This window comes from Zootoca vivipara, chromosome 11 (assembly GCF_963506605.1).
Source record: "Zootoca vivipara chromosome 11, rZooViv1.1, whole genome shotgun sequence".
In the NCBI taxonomy this organism is placed as follows: domain Eukaryota; kingdom Metazoa; phylum Chordata; class Lepidosauria; order Squamata; family Lacertidae; genus Zootoca; species Zootoca vivipara.
Window position 1 is genome coordinate 28,604,366 of NC_083286.1, and position 24,029 is coordinate 28,628,394.

A 24,029-nucleotide genomic window follows, 5' to 3' on the forward strand; every position below is an offset into this window, starting at 1 on the left:
TCTTTTCAGGTTAATGTTGAGCTTAAAACATCTGTTGTTTATATTCAGTCCACTCTTACTTGCATCAGCCAACAGAGTACAGTAATCTGAAAGCAAGAGATTCCGACAGTTTTGTCAAGCCACTGTGTTTTAACTGTTGGGCAAAATATGCACCAACCGAGTGGCAACAGCAGCAGGGTCGACAAAATAACAAAGTCGTCTTCAGTATCTTTGCTTGGTTTTATTTACAATTATATACACCACACTCCTCTACTCCTTTCCTCTCATTTCACAATACATCACCACTACCACACCCATGAACCATTTGGGTAGCTTAAATACAGAATTCAAAATAGTCAATTACCCAATCACATTACAGTAACCAAACTCTACCTTCAATTATTCAAATTAGCAAAAGCTCACAGGTGTGCTATCATTCAGAACAAGGTTGCAAACACACATCTCTGTGTAGCACCATTGACCACATCAGTCTTAAAGGAAAAACCTAACATTAACATGGATTTTTAAAGACAGTCTAATTTGCTAATGGATGGTTCACATCCCTGTGATGGGAGCTAGATCCATATGCATCTTTTCGAATGACATCAATTGTCATCGGGCACAGGCTGTGCCTGGCATCTGCCAGCATCTGGTGGCAGGTATAGCAAGACATATTGAAGAGAGCCTCTTCACAGTTTCAGTACTCATGGGCTCATGTGTGGGGAAGAGAGCAGTAGTGGAATGGGAATGGCAAATAAAAGAAAAAGTCATCACTTTTAATCTGCTCCTCCCACTTCATGCAGTTCCCTACTACTTGAATTTTTTTTTCACCCACACATTTAGTTTCTTTTAACTCTTAATAGTAAGGGTAGGTCCATTTTAACTGCACATCACAGCAGAACTGTAAAGTGAATAGCACTCCCAACCCCACTCAGAGAGGAAAATACTAGCCCCAGAAACCTGCAAAATTACTTTTAGCCCTGTTTGCAACATGCTTTTTTCCCCTCAATACTTAACTTGCTTGGAATGATGAGTCCTAAATTTAGCAGAGATTGCTAACTGGAATTTAGAATTACTGCTCTGTATGCGGTTGGAACAAACTAGGTCAATCTTGCAGATTAAAAAAAAAGAGAGACGACTATGGGAAGTAACAGCAACTACTTCCTGTTAGTACTTCAATGCTGTCATGTACAATAAGTGAAATGAAAAGTAGTAGTAGAATAATTTACAGCTTCATATTAATAATAAATGAATGAAATGGTTAGATATAACAGTTTCTCTCTCTCTCTCTCTCTCTCTCTCTCTCTCTCACACACACACACACACACACACACACACACACACACACACACACAAACACACCCTCCAAATTCCAAGTACAGTTTTCTTCTGCCTTGGATACTTTTCTCTGCCATGCTCATATAGGAAATGCTAATGCTAAAGCTATCCGTCGCCATAAATGAAATCGAAAAGGGTGTTGTGGTTAGAGCGTACTATTTTAACAAATGGCAGCCTTGCGTCCCTTCCCAGACATTTTGAACTGCAGCTTGTATCATACCTGACCTTGGGCTATGCTATGATAATGGGATTTCTCACCCCAAATATATGAGAGCACGAGCTTGGGGAAGGCTGACACAGAGTGTACATGGCCTTTGCACACTTCTTAATAATCTTTGAATGTAGGAACAATTCAGACACAAGGCAGTCCCACACCTTTTCCTTGAGTGTGTCACTATTGGGATTTACATTCTGGTGGTACATATATGGAGGTGCTTTTTGTGTGAACCAGAACACCCATCTGGATAGTGTATATGTGGTCACTCTGTTTTGTATATCCCAATTACCACGTCTTTTCTACACATCCTTGTGTAGCCTTAAATAAATAAATGAATAAATATAGCTTGTTAGGCCACTGCCTATGCAGTGCTTCATATGACATTTAATCTTCTTTGACATCTGAAAAAATTTAATTCAAGGATGGGGAACACAGGTGCTGTTGGACTCAACGGGCAAGTCTATGTTTGGCTACAACTGGATGGCATTTTGAATCAAGATGGCAGACTGACTTTCAAAATTCCACTGAAATAACCATTGATTTAAAACACCATTTTTTTTGTTTCCTAGAAGTTCCAAGTAACACAACAACCAGGTACAAAGTTGCTAGCTGTTAATAAAGCGTGCTATGGTCCATGGGGTCACGAAGAGTCGGACACGACTAAACGACTAAACAACAACAACAACAATAAAGCGATACTCCAAATCATTTTGAACCATTCTAAGAGTGCTGTGTTTGTGATACAGGCAAGATCTTTGACACTGAATAAAAGCCAAAATTCTAAAGTTCTATATCTGGTTCCTTGCTTCTTCTTCCTAAAGTGGTGATTCATTATACTTAAATTGCTACATTGCTGGTGAATTCAGTTATGGCCATGAGACTACAAGTAGCAGGCATGCCCATTGAATGGGTACACAAAATACCTATTTCTTCATTAGCCACTACTGCAAAGAACAGGGCTGAACCCAAGCCCCCAAGATCCTACCAAATACGATTTAGGTGAGATTCATTCAACATGCAAACACAGCATCCTTTCATCTATATGCCACCCAGAACTCAAAATAAAAATGCTACGGTTGCAATCTAAATGTGTATTAGGACGCTGCCTCTCTCGCTCTAGACTTGCATGTTACATTTTTGGAATTTTCAATGTGCACGCTAGATTACATATGCTAAAATGTTGATATGAAATTCCAGAAGGTAAAAGAGACTGGATAAAGTTTAATCTGTTAAACTAAGACATCAGATGCACTGAATTAATTAGATCAGGTTAGCACTGATGATGTGCATCAGACTGAACAGACACATTTAAAAAGAAAGATGCTATAAAAGTAGGTTTGTTGGATTCCTTCCTATAAATCAACAAATGCAATGGATGGGGAAGATGTCTGTAAAGCAAGATGCCTGGGTTTTATGGTAGGAAACCTTTTACTAAAAGAAGGAATAAGGAGAGGAAGTATTTGACACTGCCCCTGTCTGCTGCTCACTTCAGCTTTTCTGCTGTGGGACCCTGAACTGGTGAATGAATGAACATTATCATCATCTGTTGGGTGTATACAAAACTGAGCAGTGGTCTTAGTTCAGTTCTTAGTCAACACAGCACAAAAAATCCAAAGCCATACTAATTACCGGTAGTACCCTTACTGTTGTAAAGAGAGAGAGAGAGCCCAAATTTTGAACTAGGATTAATTAATAAACTCTCCTTTTTATCTTCTACATTGATAATGTACAGGGTTCATTAGGACACTGATATGGCAATAGGAACTGCAGAGTAACAAAATTAGCTAACAAGGTAGGGCCAACATCTGAAGTCCCTAGCCAGAATTTCCAAAATTATATAAAAAAAAATAGAGATAATCGTTTACGATACTGTATAAGAATAGTAGCAAGCCAGCATAGAGGATTTGATTCTCCAGCCTTTTTACATGGAGGACTGCCTCAGTATTGGGAAATAGAAAAAGGAACAGTCACTATTGTAGCTTTTATCATCCTGATCTGTGCCAAGTGTTTCTTGACCAATGGAAGGTATACTAGGTAGTCCTATACAGCAATGCTAAATGTAGTTAAAATGATCAGCACCTGACATTGCCCAGAAACCGAGAAAGGTCTGAAAATTTAATGTGGATTTATCGGATGGCTCTGGTACTCCTCTCTGTTTACCGGTATAAACTCTTGATGCATTCCAATTCAAGTGATAGCTTAACTGGCTCAAGAGGACATGATAACCTGCTTTCAGACAAGTCTTTAAACATATGTCAACAGAGATCAGAGCTGCAAAGCAAAAAGCATGTGTGGGAGTGGATCACAGTAATGTTTAGCTTAAGAGCCCCTCACAGTGTGGTCTATCCTTCCAGTGTACAGCCCTAATCTGCAGATGCCAATGAGAATTTGCCAAGAAACTTCAAAAGAGGTGGCATTTCAGGCACAGGCAGACAGCATTACCTGCTGCAACACCCGACTTTTCGGTGTGTGTGTGTGTGTGTATGTGTGTGTGTGTGTGTGTGTGAGAGAGAGAGAGCACACACACACTCACTCACTCACTTTCCTCTCTAAACTTATTATAGGACACACATATCCTTGATGTAGAAATATAATAATTTCAGTTTCTCACCAATTCTTCTTCCTTATTTTGTTGTTGCGACCATGACAATGCCTCTGGGCATGTACAGAGCATTTTCCCCTCAGCACTGTTATTTTATTCTGTTATGAGTGTGCCTGTGGCTTTATGGAATACAAATGAAAAGGGAGGTCTCTGCCTTGGGGAGTTTACAATCCAGAATTCGACACAGTAGAGGCAAAAGAGCCAAGGGAGCAGCCATATTAGGGCTGTGGGAGAAATTCAAATCAGTTTGCATTTAAAGACAAATCTAACTATTTTCATTCCAAAAATGAAAGCTCCTTTCAGTTTGATTATGCATTACCCCACAGTGTAGTACTGACGACACAGATTGGCAGTGGCTCTCCCAGTCCTACCTGGAGATGTTCCAGATTGATACTGGGACCTTTTGCATGCAAGGCACATGATCTACCATGCTCAGTGACGTTAGTGGGTATATACCAAGATCACAATCACCACTTCTTTTTTTACTAACCTGGGCCATGTGCAGGGAGGAAAAGCTGTGGATAACCTAATCAAGAGGAGGGCTTTCCAATGAATATTAAGTAACCACACCCTGTGTCAGATTTGAAGTCAGGCATAGGTCAGCAACAAAATAATAAATCACCCGAGGCCAGTGAAGGAAAGAAACCACAGCTGTGGCCTGGTCTCAGCTACTCTTTCTGGGAGGTCTTGCCCCAATAAAGCAGTTGCAAGGACTGAAGGTCCCAGCCTTTCCTCTGCTCTCTAAAGCTCCTCCCCTGGTTCCTTCCCCAATAGCCTTCTTGCCTCTTGTTTTTCTGCCCTCTTCATTTCTTTGCATGTTTTGGAAGATAGGGGGAGGGGAACTGGTTGCAGCAGGAAGGGGAGACTTCCTGTCCTCTTCCGCAGACTGCCTACACTCAGCCTTGGAGTCTGCACTGCTCTCTGCCATAGCCTCTTCCTGCTCACTAAACCCTGTTGCCTTGTCTGCTCCCAACACCTCCTCCTCCCATTCTGCTCCTTCTCCCTCTTACTGCTCATCATTGTCCCATCACCAATCCCCGGGCTCTGAGCCTGCTTCCCCAGAGGTTTCCTAGGGGCTTTTCCAGCTAGTGTCTCCCACCACTCCTCTCCATCCAGCTAGTCCATTACATCCACACTTGTGGGCAACAATATCTAGATTGAAAGCAGCAGGTTGAGGGAAAGCATGAATGATCCAGACTGAGAAAAACCTACAAACAGGTCAGTGTGTACTCAGTCTTGCAATGCAATTGCATTCATGTCAATTCAGAAGTAAATCCTACAGGTGTTCAGTTGGGATTAGTCCTGAACAGGTGTGTGCAGGATCACAGTTTTACCAACTTATTTGTTATCACTGAAATTGATCACAGTCCCAGACATTCAAATAAAGTAAACTTTCAACAATATTTTTGACAATCTGAGTTGAGGAGCTCAGTGTACCATCTACGGTAGTTTCTTTTCCCGACTGGTTGTAGAAAAACGAAATTAAGACCAGGCAGCCACTTTTTTAAAATTTGAGGCTGGAAAAGAACATGTACAAAACATAAAAGGCACACATTGGAACATTTAGTGACAATGAAAAATATGGAAAATACTGCTTTTGAATTGGAGAGTCCTTTTCAGAACTGATTTACCAAGTCGCTGAAAGAGTATAAAGCTGGCAATCTGAGCTGCAAAATGATAATGACTGCTCTAATTGCAGAAATGAAATAAAATTGCATGCCATGGTTTGTGTATTTTTTGAACTCATTTAGGCATCTTATAATACGTGAGTCTGACATACTTGCAAATACATAAAACTCACTTATGGAAAGGATATTGCACCATTCTCTGTTGTTACTCTCATCACATTTCCCCCCTTAATCCTGTTCTTTGATTTTTTTTATTCTGCTGAACACTAATTATTTAACCTTACCTCCTACCAACTTTCTTGCTTTATTTGGGGGTTTCTTAAGGGCTATAATGAGCTGTCCCTACACAAACAGGCCAAATTAGTGGATAATTACTGCTGGGCCTGTGAATGCTCTCACTCCCCTTTTCTTACAGTTTCACAACATTACCAGAATGGTCTGTCACCTCCCTACCAATTAGGCACAATTACTACTTTATAACATTAGTGGTGGCGGGCTTATTATGTTGGAGGATATGTTAAAGTATGGAGGAGGTATAAAGGTTGGGTGAGTGGGCAGTGAATTGAGGCCAGAGGAGGTCATTTTGGCACTGGGAACTTGTACGCTATATTCATTGTGCTATTATCCAGGATCACAGCTGCACCAACCTCGGCTGTGGTGAGCGACAAGCAAGTGAGAGCTCTTGAACATCAGCATTTCATTCTTAAGCAAGCAAAGCTGCTCTCAGATCTACAGAGTTTAGCTTATTCAGGTGGGAGGGTTTGCACTTCACATGGATTATTGTTCTTTAAATATGTCTTTTGACAGACAGAGAAGGGGCCAATTTATCAAGGTGACGTATATCACAGAGAAAGGGAGGGAGAATGGCCTGAAAGAGCAACACAACATTCCCTTCCAATCTATATACAAATGGGAGTTCAAGGCAAAATAAATCAGAGTAATGCTCTGAAGGTCTTTAAACCCTCCTTTGCTCTTTGTCCAATTAACATCTGCTCACTTTATCAAGGCAGAACGGGTGGGGAAAGGCTCTCAGACCTGTACAGTCCGTTAGCTTTTAAATGGGGGAAAGGATATTTCTAAAATCTTTAAGGCTGAGAGGAGATAGCACACCACTAGGCTACAGTTAGAAGTTTCCTCAAACAGAAGTTCTGCAGCGCCTAAGCCGCAGATTCTTCTGTTATCTGCTTAAAGAAATTCCATTTCTCTAGTTCTTTAGTAGTGCTTCCCATCCCAGAGCCAAAGTTTCCCATGGCAACATTTCCCTATTCTGACAAACACTTTATTGAGAGTGTTGGGCAAAAGAGAGATAGGGAAATTCAATTTGTATATAAGACCCATCATCACATTGGAATTTAGAATGGTGTGTATCTTCCTAACACCGAGTGATACTTGTGCCCACAGGTTATAGGGCACTTTATCTTTTCAAAACAGGTTCTGTGGTCATTCCATGTTCTGCTTTTGCAATAGCACTCGAGGTGATTTTGCACACTTGTGTACAGAAGTGGAAGTATTTGTAAATAACTAAAAAAATATTGAGAGTTGCCCATTTCCCCCATCTTTAAACTGAATACAGTGACAAATGCAACTCAATGCAATGTAGCTGCCTTTCCAAGCACGTTGTTGGACTACGGACTACAACTCCCATCATCCCTGACCACTGACTGTGCATGCTGGGGCTGATGGGAGCTAGGAGTGCAAAACATCTGAAAGTCTCCAGGTTGGGGAAGGCTGAAATTTAGCCTCAGAAATACACACACACACCCCTGCCTTGGATTAAACCCTGATCACATATTCACAGTGCAATCCTATATAGGTTGCTCAGAGTCAAGTCGCACTGGATTCAATGGGACTTACTTCCACTAAGTGGGTATAGGAATTCAACCCTGCTGAACATTTGGGGGCAAGGCTGCATGCAATGTCTCCCCTCTTGACCTCCACAAATTCAACTGAAGGCTGGAAGAGAGCCTATGTAAGTACAGCTTCATGTACGTAAGACTCACTCCACATGAGCCAGATCCTACTTTACCAGGGATCCCAACTGACAGAGAATTACCTGCATACAATGTTACACATGCCTGCTCTATGCAGACATTCAGTTGAACAGGTGGAGGTGAGGGGTGAAAGTTTACTGAATGTGTGATTTTCATATGAATACTGCTTGAATGCAAAGTGGTCCTCTAAGTGCCCATATTGCTGCAAACCCCAGAACCATTGATGATACACAAAGAAATCTCTGCATGGAAAGGTCTGTAGCTGAATGGATATTGTTGAATCATGAAGAAAGATTTATTTCAGATCCAATGCGTTTTGGAATATCCCTTCTTCAGGAGCACGTTTTGATAGCAGTTCTCATCAAGTGCATAGGGGTTTGTGCATTTGATGAGAATTACTATTCAAAATGTGCCCCTGAAGAAGGATTATTCCAAAATGCACCAGTCCTGGAATAAATCTCTCTACCAACACCTGGAGTTTCTTCCCCTCTTTTTTCCTGCCGGTGGTGCCTTCCCAGATTTGTGGTCATTTTTCCTGTTTAATCATGTGCCACTTACACCAGTTTAGGGAAATGCTAATTGTTTTTCTTATGGAAGGCGGAACATGTGTGGCTTTATTAAATTTCAGGCGGACAGACTACTCATTGTCTTGCGGCTGCCTGGAATAGGGCTTTTAGCATGGCTGCACCTGCCATGTGGAACACTCGTCCCTCTGAGATAAATAAGGCATGGACCAAATATATTACGGTATGTTTTTGGCATATGCTAAAGTTGTTGCTCACACATTCTACTGCATCTTACTGATCCCTATAACATTTGAACTATATTTCAGGTTCTTGTGATGATATACAAAGCCCTGAACAACTTGGGTCCTAGATAGCCTAAGGGCTGCCTGAGTTCCTACACCTGAGCTTTTTTTGGGGGGGAGGGGCTTTTTGGGGCAAATCACTCTTATTAAAAGCCATTTTTGAGCTATTTTAATGGGAAAACGGCACTGCTAACATAGGCTGCCACACATTCGAGTTTTACCAGACATTTTCCTGATTTCTGCCCAGAATCTGCTGATGATGGAAGGTCGGAAGGTCAGTGGTTCAAATCCCCGCAACAGGGTGAACTCCCGTTGCTCTGTCCCAGCTCCTGCCAACCTAGCAGTTTGAAAGAATACCACTGCAAATAGATAATTAGGTACTGCTTCGGCAGGAAGGTAAGCAGCATTTTCGTGCGCTCTGGCTTCCACCACGGTGTCATGCTGGCCACAAGACCTGGAAAGCTGTCTGTGGACAAAGTCCAGCTCCCTTGACCTGAAAGCATGGGTGTACCCAGCATGGGGCAGGGGGGTGCAGCTGCCCCCCCTAGAAGGCCAAACCGCGGGCCTGACCAGGGAAGCAAATACCCTGCACAGGCGCCCCACTTGTTGACACGGGAGGGGAGGGGGGAGGAAACACTGCTGGTGCCGCAGCTCCTCGGTGGCGGCTCCTCCTCTCAGCCCGCCCTGCCTACATTTGCACCAATCCCCGCCCACTAAAGCCTTTGCGCCTCCCAATGGAAAGCCCTTCCGGGCGGCAACCTCTCCTACCTAAGAGTTCTGCTGGGCTGGCAAGCAAAGGTGACGCGGCTCCCTGCATTGGTTGCAGCTGCCGCCGCGCTGTGCCTCCCAGTAGGCTGCACTGCGATCGTCGGCACCGCGGGCTGGGAATCGCCCCCTTCCCCCTCCGCACCCCCTACCCCCCCTGAATTAGGAGTTGCTACTGAGACTCCTCCTGGGCCAAGAGAGGAAGTGCACCGACAGGAGCCAGTTCAGCCTCGGTGGGCAGAAGCCTGCAAAGGAGGAGTGGGGGGCGGTACCCAAAGGCGGTGGTCGCGGCTGCTGCAAGGAAGCTGCGTGGGGGCATTTGCACCGGATTGCCGGCGGCAGGAGTAGCCCAGCGGCAGTGACCCTTCCTCGCCGCCCCCCACCGCCGGCAATAGGAAAGGAGCTGCCTTGAGGGGCAGCACAGCTCTCCACTCCCCCTGCGTGCATTGCCCTCTCCGGGCATTGGCTGCTGTTTCCTTCTTTGCAATGCGCCCCCCCCCAGCCGCTCTCCCTTGCTGCCCCTGCCGAGAGAGTGGCGTTGAGGGCGGGGAAGCCACTGCCGCCGCCGTAGGGTCGCAGCTGGGGGGGGGGGCTCGCCTGCGCTGTGCTACCCCACCTTTCCCATCTTTTGCTCCCTTGCGATGGGGAGGTGGCGGTTGCAGCTTCTTCTTCTTCTTTGAGGGTCTCAGCTTGGCGGGGGGGTGGCCCCCAGTATCCTCCCAGGCCACGGGGGTGGCCCCCCCCAGGACTAGCAGACCTCTGAGCTCCTTCCCCATCCCAGATATATAGGGTGGGAACTGGCAAGGCTTCGGGGGACCTGGAGGAGGGAAAGCGGGGCCTAAAGGGTTTTTTCAGGGGGGTGGCTAGCCGTAAATGGATGGGAGCGGTGTTTTCAGAGCAGGGCCGTCTTAAGCATACCTGGTGCCGTGGTGGTACGGATCCCTCTGGTGCCCCCACCTGCCCCGTTTCCCGGTGCGGCGGGCGCAGCTCACTGCGCGGCTGCCGCCTGGAAAGCCGGAGCCCTGCGCAACCCAGCCTGGGCATATGGCCAGCCCTGGGCCAGGGGGTGCTGCCCGCCCCCTGTTGTGACTCCCCTGCGCGCGGCGGAGGCGGCCCCAGGCCCGCGCCTCTCCGGAAAGCAGCCTGAAGCCGCTGAACAACTGAGAGGCGCGCCTGGGGCGGCCTCCGCCACACCTCTCAGCGGGCGCAGTGGCGCCCCTGGTGGCCTGGTGCCCTGGCGCTCCACGCCACCAGACCCGGGGCTAGAGACGGCCCTGCTTCAGAGCAGGGGATTTTCGTGTGAGAGAGTTTAGGGGGTTCATTTATAGGCTGCAGCCGCCGCCGCAAAGTCATCGGGCCTGCTGGCCCTGTAGCCCCGCCCACATTCCCACTTTGTGGCCCCTCCCCTGCCTTGGCCCCACCCCTGAACGACCATGACTTGCCCCCCCCAGTTTTGATCCTGGGTACGCCCCTGCCTGAAAGTAAGATGAGTGCTGAACCCCATAGTTGCCTTTGACTGGACTTAACCATCCAGGGGTCCTTTACCTTACCTTTATCTTTAATTTAATCCTTATGACTAGGAATAAATAAATAAATTGGAGCCTCTTTCCACTTACTCACTCAGGCCATTTTAGGTGCCGGAAACCAATAGTGCAGTAGGCAACTGTTGATGCTGTTGTAGCAGAAGGCAGGAATCACTGGTGATGCTCTGCTCTTATGGGTTCAACATCCAATGCCAGAGCACAATACCATAAGTTGTGATACTGAATCAGGGGAGCAGAATTCTGGTCAATTCTAAGAGGTTCAAGCAGTACAGCAAGAGATAGGGAATAAAGGTGTATGCTTGGTTCAGATCAGAATTTGACTCAATATTCAAGTGAAATTTAGTTTTCAAGAATACAGTATTATAAGACATTTATTTTTTGCTTCATGTCTTCAGTGCACTGAAGTCAGAGATAGCAAAAATAACTTAAGTCATTTTGTTGAAGTTAGACCCAAAGGAACTGTATGATTATCCACTTTAAATTAAACCTGAGATCCTTCCCTGCAGCTTTTTTTTAAAAAAAGAAATTTGACAGGTTTCCTTACTCCATACACAGACACAAGGGATAAGCACACACTCCCTACTCAAAAATAAAAATATGTAAAGTCCTCCTCACACAGGCATTCAGCTTCACATTAGGAGCTGGCAATTGCTCTAATGCAAATGCACAAGATGTAATAAGCTTCCACTTCCCAAGATGTATTCATATAATACAACTTTTATCGGGTTGAATAAACCTGCTTTAGATTTCAGGCATCACAATTACAAACATCACTTTTTAAAAGAAATATTATAGAGATCACTTCTTACTAAGAAAAACAATTCAAACAGGGAGTGCTCAGTGTTGCTTTAAGCATCCATATATTATGGCTGTGCAAGACCCTCCCTGCTTTGCCTCAGGGTCCTTTCTGGCACTTCAGATTTGGCCTCCATTGAGTTGGGAAAATTTCAGAAGGGCCTCACCTCAGATCAGGGGTCAGCAAACTTTTTCAGCAGGGGGCCAGTCCACTGTCCCTCAAACCATGTGGGGGGCCGGACTATTTTTTTTGGGGGGGGGGATGAACAAATTCCTATGCCCCACAAATAACCCAGAGATGCATTTTAAATAAAAGCACACATTCTACTCATGTAAAAACATGCTGATTCCCAGACCGTCTGCGGGCTGGATTTAGAAGGCGATTGGGCCACATCCGGCCCCCGGGCCTTCGGGCCTTAGTTTGGGGACCCCTGCCTCAGATCCTAATGAAGGAAATCAGCCTTGAGTGCTCACTGGAAGGGCAGATCGTGAAGCTGAGGCTCCAATACTTTGGCCACCTCATGAGAAAAGAAGACTCCCTGGAAAAGACCCTGATGTTGGGAAAGATGGAGGGCACTAGGAGAAGGGGACGACAGAGGACGAGATGGTTGGACAGTGTTCTCGAAGCTACGAACATGAGTTTGACCAAACTGCGGGAGGCAGTGGAAGACAGGAATGCCTGGCGTGCTATGGTCCATGGGGTCACAAAGAGTCGGACACGACTAAACGACTAAACAACAACACCAACAAATTCAGAAAACCACTTGCCGACTTGCATTTGGAAGCCAAAACAGCCATAACTTTCCGGCTTCTTCATATAGGTGCATGAAACCTGCACCTACATAGTTTTTTGTTGTTGAAAGAATGGATTCCTCCTCTCCAAACAGCCATACCTTTTTTTTTTTTTTTTTTGGTAAAATGGCAATGCAAACAAACCTAATAGAAACAAAAACAGAACACCCTAGCTCCTCACCAACAGAAGTTGGTGGCCATCCTGAATTTTGGAAGTAGCAGAATCAAGCCTGATGTTAACAAACACAATCCCTTAATTTCTTTAAGGCAACTAAAATAGATGATATTTTTGGATGTGCCTCCATCACAATACAAATTAATTTCCCTGTTCAAGTATCTTCAGCACATGGCTGTCACATGGAAGATGGAGCAAGCTCATGTTTTCCTGCTTTGGGGGCTAGGACCCAAACCAATGCCTTCAAGTTACACAAAAGGAGATTCAGACTAAACATCAGGAAGAACTTTCTGATGGTAAGAGCTGATCAAATATGGGATGGCCTCCCTTGGAATTTGGTAGACTCTCCTTCCTTGCTGGAGGTTTTAAGCAGAGGTTGGCTGGCCATCTTTCATGCATGCTTTCATTGAGATTCCTGAAAGGGGTTTGGACTAGATAACCCTCAGGATTCTTTCCAACTCTACAATTCTACATTTCTATGATTCTATAAATAGTTATAGGAGACTACCCTCCTTCCATTCAACCCAACCAAGTGGGATTGACACTTTCCCAGTGTTTCACTTGAGCACTCAAAAAACCCCTCAAATAACTTTTTGAATGTTGGATCTGAACACTCTGCAGTGTTTGAGCAGAATCAAGGTGGCTATGCAGGGATGGAGCTGATGGAAGTTGAACAACATCTGACAGCCACCACGTTGACTACCCTTGATCTAGAAAACTCTGAGTAAATAAAGTACATGTGGCTCAAAGAGTCATTTTAGATTCTTACCACCCTTCTGGTGCCACCATTGCAGTGATTCAGAAGAGGATGAAAGGAGGAGGAGATAATTTTACCCCTGAGGCTGGCTGGCTGCATTTATGTTTTGTCCAGAGCTGAAAAATGGGATAGTAAGAGAAAATGAAGAATGGTGTGGGGATGGGGTGAAAATGAAGAGAAATTTGTTTTTTTTTCCTTTTAAAAAAAACTATCTGAAGAATCAATCACTTCCACGTTGTTTCCTAATCTTTTACTTATGGTTCACATCTTTTACAATATGGTTCACAGGGAAAAAAGGAAGGGAAAAACCTTTTGTATTAAAAATGTCTTCCATGGGCCACCCTATTGTTTGCTGATAAGCCAGCCAAGTTAAAGATTTAATTCCACTGTCAAGACTGTTATTCTGCTGATAGAACTAGGAATGCCCTCCCATACAAAACCCCTTTAATAACTTTTCCTGGAGGCATATGGCACCAGCACTGTTCTAGAAGCACACAAAGTACCATTTATCAAATATGCCATGAGTTTCAGAAGGAGTCCCACATTACGATCACATTAGAAAAATAGGTTAAGAACGTTTTTCTCCCTTTTTCAGATCAGTCTTTCTGATCCAGTGTTTCTGTTTACTGCTCAGCTTTGGTACTTTCCTCTGATATAATTAGATACAAAGCCCTTTGGGGGTCAAAGACCTTGTCTTTTTGTTCGTGACATTCTGTACAACATGCTGAACACCGATGGGGCTTATTAATAAGAAGAAATGATATGATGTGATTGGAGTCACTGATTGCTATTTAGGCATTCAAGTGGTACAACTTCTCAGCACAGAACCATAAAATGGAAGAGTCGGGAGGGATCCCAAGGGCTATCTAGTCCAGCCCTCTGCAATTCAGGAATCTCAACTAAAGCATCCATGACAGATGGCTATCCAACCTCTGCTTGAAAATCTACAGGGAAGGAGAGTCCGTAACCTCCCAGGGGAGTCCATTCCACCATTGATCAGCTCTGTTATTCCTGGTGTTTAGACAGAATCTCATTTTTTGTAAGTTGAATCCATTGGTTTGGGCCCTACTCTCCGTAGCAGGAGAAAACAAGCTTGCTCCATCTTCCATGTGACAAGTTGTGGATACTTCAAGGTGGCTATCCTATCTCCTTTCACTCTTCTTTTTTCCAGACTAAACATACAGTACCCAATTCCCTCAACTGTAGCTTATTGGTTGGTTGGTTGGTTTATTACAATTATATTCCACCATTCCTCCAAGGAGCTCAAGATTCTCTATCCTCCCCATTTTGTCCTCATCAGAAGACATACCAAAGGTTTATCTAGTCCAGCATTCACAGCTAGATGGGAGGCTTCTCATAGTACTCTTCCTACTTTCAGTTCTGAACAACTGGTATCCAGAGACATATTGCCTTCAACAGTGGAGACAGAACATAACCATTATGACTAGTAACAACTGGTAGCTCTCTCCTCCATGAATTTGTGTAATCCTCTTTTAAAGCCATCCAAGTTGCTGACAAGCACAACTTCTCCTGGAAGTGAATTCCATAGCTGAACTATGTGCTATGTGAGGAAGTATTTTCTTTTGTCTGCAGCTGGCAGCTTCCCCTCCTTGTGTTGGCTTCCCACACGATTTAGAAGTCTGATTATGCAGATGTCAGGTCCAGCTCTCTGGGCCTAGTACCTGGGGTTTCTGTGGAGGAGGAGCAGGACCCACAGAAGATTTCCACCCTGCCAATGACTTTGAGAATCCATTGGATCCAGGCACCCTAGGTTGTGGACCAGAAGCCTCAATACCAATTGCCTGGGTTCCTGGTTGGTTATCAGAGTCCTTCATGTTACCCCCAGGGCCACTGGAACAGATGGCACGGTGAGCCAGGTAGGAGCTTCAGGGCTGCCAGCAAAGTGCTCAGCTACTTGGAAGGCAGGGGGAGCTCGAAGAGGCACCTGCCTGGATCCAACACCTGCCTACCACCTCCAGCTCCTACATAAGCTCTTGGTCTGAGCGGCTTAACTGCTGAAACTCCAAGCAAAGCAAAGCCTCATTGAACCAGATAAATAGACAACAGGCATCCAAAGCTTGGAGAGCTTAAAAACATAGGAAGCTTCCTTATTCCAAGTCAAGCCATCAGCCTATCAAGCTTATTATTGTCTACACGGAGTGGCAGCGACTGTCCCAAGATTTCAGGCAGAACTCTTTCCAAGATGCCCATGTCTGAATCAGGGACCTTCTGCATGCAGCTTATACCACTGAGCTGCACACCTTCCCAAACACAACTTTGGCAGGCTCTTCCTGCAGACATTCAACCTGCAATGCATGGAGGGCAGTGATGATGGACAAGAGGGCACGACCCAGTGAGCATTTCCCTAATCTCACTCTTATTTGATTCAGGGCAGACAGGTTGAATGGGGGTTTTGTGTTCATCATCTACCCAAAAACCCATTTTCTCCCAGAAGTCCATAAATATTTTTCCATTTGTGATTTAAGCCATTACACTTTTTGAAAAAAATGATAGTTGTACAAAGCAGGTTCTCCCCCTAGAGGAGAACATGGGTTGCGGAAGGGTTAACAAGACATCCCAGGGTTGGAGAGACAGGTCAGTTTGGATGGCCACATGTGTGATTGGTGGGTGTGCTGTTGCTGGGGAAATTTGCATGTAGCAAATGATTGATTGATAGCCTTAACCCTATATATGCTTAGCGAGCAGCTTTCAGTTCCACTTTTGCTGCTTGCAACGAATCTCCCACCTGCCCTCCTCTAATTTTAGGCGTTCTTGCATTGACCTTGCTGTGCCTTTCATGGGGTCGCCTGTTTTGGATCAGGGGCCTGGTAGGAATTTTGCCACTTGGCTGATTGGCTGGTGCCAGGTGGTTTTTTTGCCTACTATGCTGCAATAAGTCACAACTTGTAAGGTTGGCGGTTAGGCATTGATTCAAATTGGATGGTGGAGGGGTACGGATTTTGGTTGGGCCTACCCCTCATGGTTGCTGCTGCCTTTAAAGGAATCCTGGGGCTCTACATGTTTGTCCGTTTATCCCCGTTAGGGGCCAGGGCCACGCATGAGCCTCGGGGAGCATTTGAGGGATGAGGTCAAGGGCGTGGGCCCCTGCCCCGATCTCTCCCAGAGGGTGCTTACCTACTGGCTCCCCTACTAGGCTAGGGGGAATCAGATCTGTCCCAGGTGGGGGACAGATGGCAAGAACCAATACCTAAGCAACCACTCACATTCAGTTGTATTTAAATAAAGTTGTGGCCAAATTAATGCTTAAATTTAAAATATTGTGTGAAGTGTGAGTTATTGGAGGGATGTCTTGATACCTCGGCATGCAAACTCTAGTTATTACACAGCTTAAAACCCTTCCTTGGAATTCAGGTTTAGCATTAAGGTGGCTGGTATGCGGCTTAAAATATTTCCTCTTCCACATCATTATTCATTGTTACAGTTTTTTTTCAGGTCTGCTTTAAATTCTGCCCCATCGCTGCTCCATTTCCAACAATCCCTTCTAAGTAGAGCCACTTATCCAATAATAATCAAATCCAAGACAAATGCACCAACCTAGGATGTTCAAGAGGGTGTAAATTTAGGCAAAACAAACTTGGCTATATTTAGAAAAAACAGATGGGTACCCCATTGTATGCAACATATGATGCCGTAGCAAACAATTCTCAGATAATGCCAGCAACATGGTGATTTCATTGTACGAAATGAGCTCCATATTTACTTATCATTGTGTGTCTTGCTTAATTCAATATCACCAAAAAAAGAGAGAAGAAAACAGAAAAACCCTCAGTTGATGCCTTGCTAGATCTGGCATTCAACACTTCCTTGCAATCATGAATTTACTAAAGCACATATGTTTTCACACATATCTCCAGCAGTAGAGCCAACCCTTTTAGTAATTACCAGACATTTTTATCACTGGTTGTGCTGGGCAGTGTAAAATGCACTTTGGAATTCTTTCACATACACAGAACATTATCAGCAATTTTTTGACTGTGCCCTTCGTACTTCTTTCTGAACCCAGGTTCCCAAAAGGATATTTACAACCCCCTGCTGCTGTCGCCAGGGCCTCACACTCTTAGGGGCAAACTAAACTCAATACCATTCTATAGTTGTTGTGTTTAAAATGGAAAGAGAAGGCGGGAGGACTTGAATCTGCATAAGACCTAGATGGGGGAGAGGGATTAAACCCTTCATTTGCATCAGGATCAGGGGTGGAGTGGGGCACACCCAGGACTGCAAAACACAACCCATTTACCGTAGGTACATGGAACATCCACATAATAAATGGATAGTTAAGTATGCTAGCATTTAACGATAGGCAAATCTACTTTATTGGAATGCAAAAGAAATACCTTACAACATTAGGAAACTGGAAATCACTGTAGTTACAGTAAACATTATTTAGAATTACTAAAAATAAGGAGAGGAGGAGGAGGAGGAACAAATGCTTTTCTTTCCCCGTGGGATATCTGAGAACTTCACAATACTAAAGGTATACTCACCTGATGCAACTCATATGAAGATACAATTCAGCATTTTTAAGGTAATGCAGGGCGGCCCACCCATGAGTCAAAGTGGGACGACCACCTCGGGTGACAGGATCCACAGGGACAGCAGGTCCGGCTTTCAAGGAATGCATTGGCCCCAGCCACTACCATGTGCTCCTTGGAGAATGAATCTCCATCTTCCTCAATAGCCCCCCAATGCCGCCTCTATAAGAGATGCTGCTGGTCTCTTCCCACCCCTAGGGAGGAAATGGTGGAAGTTGACCTCTGAGGGGTCTCCTGGGCTCTGCACCCAGCAGGACTGAGTGAGCCCCTTTCCCCCTTTTGATTTCCACTTCAACCATTAGGTAAGGTTAATTTGATCTCCCCCTTGTTCCTGATGTAGATATTCACTCTCCTCTTCCTCCCTGGCCGGTGGGCCAGGTGTGTGTGTGTGAAGAAGTCATTTTGTGGTGGCTCACTTCAGGTGCCAAAATGTCTTGGGCAAGCCCTGAGGTAATGCGTATTTGTGGAAATAAATATTCTAGGCCTTTGGTATTAATCCAGAATGAAATAAAACCAGGGATGGAATTTAACTCAAAAAAGTAGGCTTTGTTTCCTAAAGATGATGAGACTCCACAGTCAATCTTCCAGAATCCAGGCTAGTACAGTGAACAGGCTGGGAGACCATCACCTAGATTTATACTGTGGCAAAGCTTCCCTGAAGCCCCATAGAACTTTTCTCCAGTGCATAGAACTACTGATAATCCAACTGCTTTTGAGGGGGATCGTGGTGACTATGACATAGACTGCATTAGCATGGAGTTGCAGATACGTGGAAATGAGTCTTGTGATCACAATGTAATAAGACGTGCTGTTGCAAGCATGTGAATCTCCACTGAGAAACTATTGTCGTGTCTGTGGGGACAGAATTTATATTACATTTTCTATGAAATGTCTATCTGCATGGAAGATGAAACACTTGCACAAAGATTTTGATTGTGTGTATCAGCTCTGATAAATCTGTTTTGAAATCAAAGGATTGTGAACTGAATTCTTTGTCATCTCCCTTCTGTCTGGTTACTTTAATAATAGAGACCATTAGCACTGATGAGGTGTTGCTGTTATGTAATTAGCTGGAAGTGGAATTAAAATGGAAGTTCCACAAAATGCTTAATGTGTTAGCTAGTCCCCCCTCCCTTTTCTTTCTCTAACAGGGAATTAAATAGCATCAACCGCATCTGGAAATATTTCCTTTAGGGGAACATTTTTTTTATTTTGACATTTAGGGGAGGGACAGATTCATTCATAGTTTTAATTTGATCATACTGTTCACCCCTACAATTAGCCTCTGAATTGAAATTCCCAATTGTCGGTGATGTAAACTCACTCCTTGAACTTTCTGAGAAGTTCCTTGGTTCATAAAAGCAACAAGTGCTGGTATCAAATTGTAGGCTATAGTTAAGAAGTCTGAACCGCTAAATAACTAATTCTGTGACTGGGAAAACAAAAACTGTGCAGATCATATGATCAGTTTTTCATGATCTGCAAATGTTTGCTTCTGATCAAAGAATTAGGCATGTAGACACGCAGACCAAGGAACCAATGAAATTTCCAATATGTTCAAAGAATGACTTCAGTTGTCAATGATGCAAAGAGACAGCTGATGCCACAGACAAGCTGCAAACAAACATTTTATTCAAGATTCAATGGAGCTTGAGTACTTGCTTTTTCTATACACAATCTAGATCTATTGCAAACTTTTTTTGGGGGGGGGAGAGCTTCTTGAGGAACTGATTTCATTCTGAAAATAAAATCTCATTACAGATGGATTCTGCAACACCCTGTGGTGTGTCCATTTCAGATGGCAACAGAAGCTCCCAGCAATGGCGGGGGCAGTGTATCTGCATGCACCCAATGATGTTGTGGGTGGGCATATGCCATAGCTGTCAAGTTCTCCCATTTTTTAAAGGGGAATTCCCTTATGTTGAATAGGCTTCCTCGTGAGAAAAGGGAAAACTTGATAGCTATGGCATATGCTAAGGACTCGGCTATATTAGTAAAGAAAAGGCGTCTTAAATGCATTATGTTACTGTGACACCAGATGGTGCTGTGGAGTTCTATCTTTCGGCAACATGATTTCTCATTATGAGGTTTACAACGCTTTTTCCTGAAACATTTTTTTGATGTGTCTAGATCCAGCCTAAGATCGAAATCAACACTTCCTTGTTCATCCACCATAGGCATGTGCACGGAGGAAAATACACAGATAACCTATTCAAGTGGAAGCTTTACAAATGCATAACAAGTGACCTTATGGATGGCAGGATCTAGAATCTAGATTGAAAGCACCATGTTGAAGGTGGAAGTTCCTCTGGACTGAGAAAAAGGGCATACAAATGGGTTAGTTTCAGATCCAACAACAACACATTTAGCATCCATTTTGATTTTTCTTTGGGAGCTTCTGGCTGCCAGATGGTGCTGTGGGGCAAATGTTATCACTGGCAGCTGGCCCCGCCTCTGTGTCATGGTACTAATTCATGCCTAAGACCCATTTTGCTCCTCGTTTTTTGCTCTCATATCATAAACTCACTAAGAACGCTTTCCCCAAGAGTATTCCTTCTGCAAAGAGCTGAACATATGCCTTAAGAACAGCTTCTTTTCCATCAATCCTGATGTTGATGGGCCATCACACACTAACGTCCAAACATGAGATATGCATTCAGCTTTTTTATATATATAAAAAATATAAGCCCATATAAAAAATATAAGCCCTCTGAATTTCTTATTGAAAGTGTTGGCAGTCAGCCCATCATTTGAAAGTGAAGAAAACATCTTGATTTAACATCTGAGCAGGGATTTTTTTTAAAAAAAATCATTCTTTCATTCGTTCTTTTTAATCTGTAAACAATTGGACCATATGTACTGTGACGGAAACATGAAGGCTTGTGACAGAATACTATTTCAGGAACCTGGTTCTTAATTGCTTCTCTTGATTAGCTGAAAAGGAATCTACATGCCCAGTTCCAAAGCTCGGATGAAAACATATAGAGTTGTTAAAAAATGGTTCTTCAGTGGAAAATTCAGGTAGGAGCAAAATGTGTGTGTGTGTGTGTCACACACACACACACACACACACACACACACACACACACACACACACACACACACTGGTGCCTCAATTTACGAATTTAATCCGTTCCAAAGACACCTTCATAGGTCAAAAAATTCGTAAGTCGAAAAGTGCCATTGGAAACGCGATTTCCCATAGGACTGCATTGGAAACGGAAAAATTAGTAAGTCGAAGCAACCCCATCTAAAACTTTGTAAGTCGTAAAAACTCTATCTAAAACCGCCGCGGTTTCCGTTCAGATGTCGAGAAATTCTTAAGCGTGCGGCCATTTGCCCCATTCGTAAGTCGAAAAAATCGGTTGTCAGGTCGTTTGTAAGTCGAGGTACCACTGTATGTATGTGTATATATATATATATATATATATATATATATATATATATGCTGCAATGTTCAGTCAAGTAGTTGGTTAAATACATTGATTTAAAACATTTTAATTAATTAAAAAGAAAGCTATGACTAATCAGTTGGCAGATTTTACATTAGTTATAATACAAGCGCTTATGAAAATTCCAGATGCTATTAATAGACATGCCTTTGTATGTTATAGAGACAGAAAGCTTCTTTTACAATGGTACCTGCTGTAACACATGCATTTCTCCAGGGCAACAAAGTAGGCTTTTTTGCTTTAGAACTATTGTTATTCTCCAATGCAAATTTGTGCAGATTTATATCAATTGGTTTATCTATTCATTAAAACTCATTGGTTTAAGTGACTAAGACTACAATCCTCTACACCAGGAATGGGGGTTATCCTTCATTTTAGCAGCATTTTGTGCTATCTAAAAGTTCCAGATCATCAGATGATTTATTTATTTAATTTCTATACCGCCCTGTACCTGAAGGGCTCAGGGCAGTTCACATAAAATATCGAATACATAAAATCATAACAAAACCAACAACCCAATTAAAAAAAAACCCAAAGTGCCAGCATTTTTTTTTAAAGGGTATAGGATGTAGATCAATTCAGACAAAGGCTGATTTCATTGTGATGTCAAGTGACTGCCAGGGCTTTCACTGAAAATGCTGCTAAAATGGATAAAAGCTTTGTTTCAGCAGCACCTTGCAAGATACTTTGAAGTCGAGACTTAAGGACTTCAACACACAGCCAAATTGAGCAGGACTTAACTTCGCAGACAATAAATCCTGCTCATAGACTCATTGAATTGTGGAGTAGAAAGGGACTCCAAGGTTCATCTAGCCCAACCCCCTGCAATGCAGGAATCACAGTTAAAGAATCTCTGCCAGATGACCATCCAGCCTCTGTTTAAAAACTCCAGTGTAGGGGAATCCATCACCTTCCAAGGGAATCTGCTCTACTGTTGAATAGAGCAGAAAGTTCTTCTGAATGTTTGTCAAAACCTCATTTCTTGTCATTTGGATCTGTTGGTTTAGGCCCTCCCCTCTGAAGCAGCAGGAAACAGCTGGTTCCACCATCCATGTGACAGCCCTTCAGATGTGGGACTGCCCTTGTATCTGGACCAGAAGCTGCAACTGGTGCAGGATGCAGTGGCCAGAGTGCTCACAGGAGCAGGTTAGTGGCAGCACATTACTCCTTTGCTGAGAAAACTGCACTGGTTGCTGGTTTGCTGCTGGAACAGGTTCAAGGTTATTGAGTTGACTCAACAAAGCCCTTTGCATCTTGGATCCAAACTACACTGAAGACTGCCTTATTCCTTCTACTCCACAGTGACCCCTGAGATCTTCTATTGGGGCATTTTTTGGTGCCCCGCCCACGCTGCACAGTTTTGATTGGCTTCTTTATGGCAGGCTCTGCTATGTGAAACTCAGTGTTAATAGAAATCTGCCAGGAGTCAGCCCTGTTCTCTTTTAGACGTCTTCTAAAAACTGTATAGTTCAGACATGCTTTAGGAATTAGACTTTTTTTTACCAACCAGTTTTTATTGACATATAACTGCTGCTTTTATTAATGTTATTACTGTTGATTTGCATTTTTATGTTGTACATTGCCTTACTATATTTCCTATGGAAGTGTGGTTTGTAAATATTTATGAATAAATGTGTGACCCAAGTTGTTGTAGTGTGGCATATATGGGAGTGCATTTTAGCTTGACCTATAGCACTTGATCCATAAACAGAATGAACTTCAGGCTTCTTAAGTCCCAGAGCTTAAAGTGTAACTTCTTCTTCTTCTTCTTCTTCTTCTTCTTCTTCTTCTTCTTCTTCTTCTTCTTCTTCTTCTTCTTCTTCTTCTTCTTCTTCTTCTTCTTCTTCTCTACTAAACAAGGTTCTAGATTATAAATGTGGTCAAACAGATGAAAAGTGGGCATCAAGAATTAGCAAGAAATGTGATAAATAGATAGATAGATAGATGATAGATGCAGTGGTACCTCTGGTTAAGAACTTAATTCGTTCCGGAGGTCCGTTATTAACCTGAAGCTGTTCTTAACCTAAAGCACCACTTTAGCTAATGGGGCCTCCTGCTGCCGCCGCGCCACCGGTACACGATTTCTGTTCTCATCCTGAACCAAAGTTCTTAACCCGAGGTACTATTTCTGGGTTAGCGGAGTCTGTAACCTGAAGCGTTTGTAACCCAAAGCGTTTGTAATCCGAGGTACCACTATAGATGATAGATAGATAGATAGATAGATAGATAGATGACAGATAGACAGATAGATAGATATAGAGATATAGACACACACACACACACACACACACACACACAGTGCTTTTTTCTAAAAAAAAAATGTTTAGGGGTACTCTCATTTTGACTCAAAGAAGACCAGCATTTTATAGTTCAAATTGGGGGAAAATAAATAAAGTAAATGGACAAAAGTACGAAAATTCACAAAATGTGAATGTGTGTGTGTGTTGTGTATTATGGGGTCTCTAGAAACAGTAAAGATCACGTATCTTAATAATAATAATAATAATAATAATAATAATAATAATAATAAATTGATGGTATTTGTTGTACTTGATTCTACTAAACGAAACCTGTTCCTAGATGAAATGTGTGCACACTTCCCCACAACTTCCATGGGATATCTCTGACAGCAA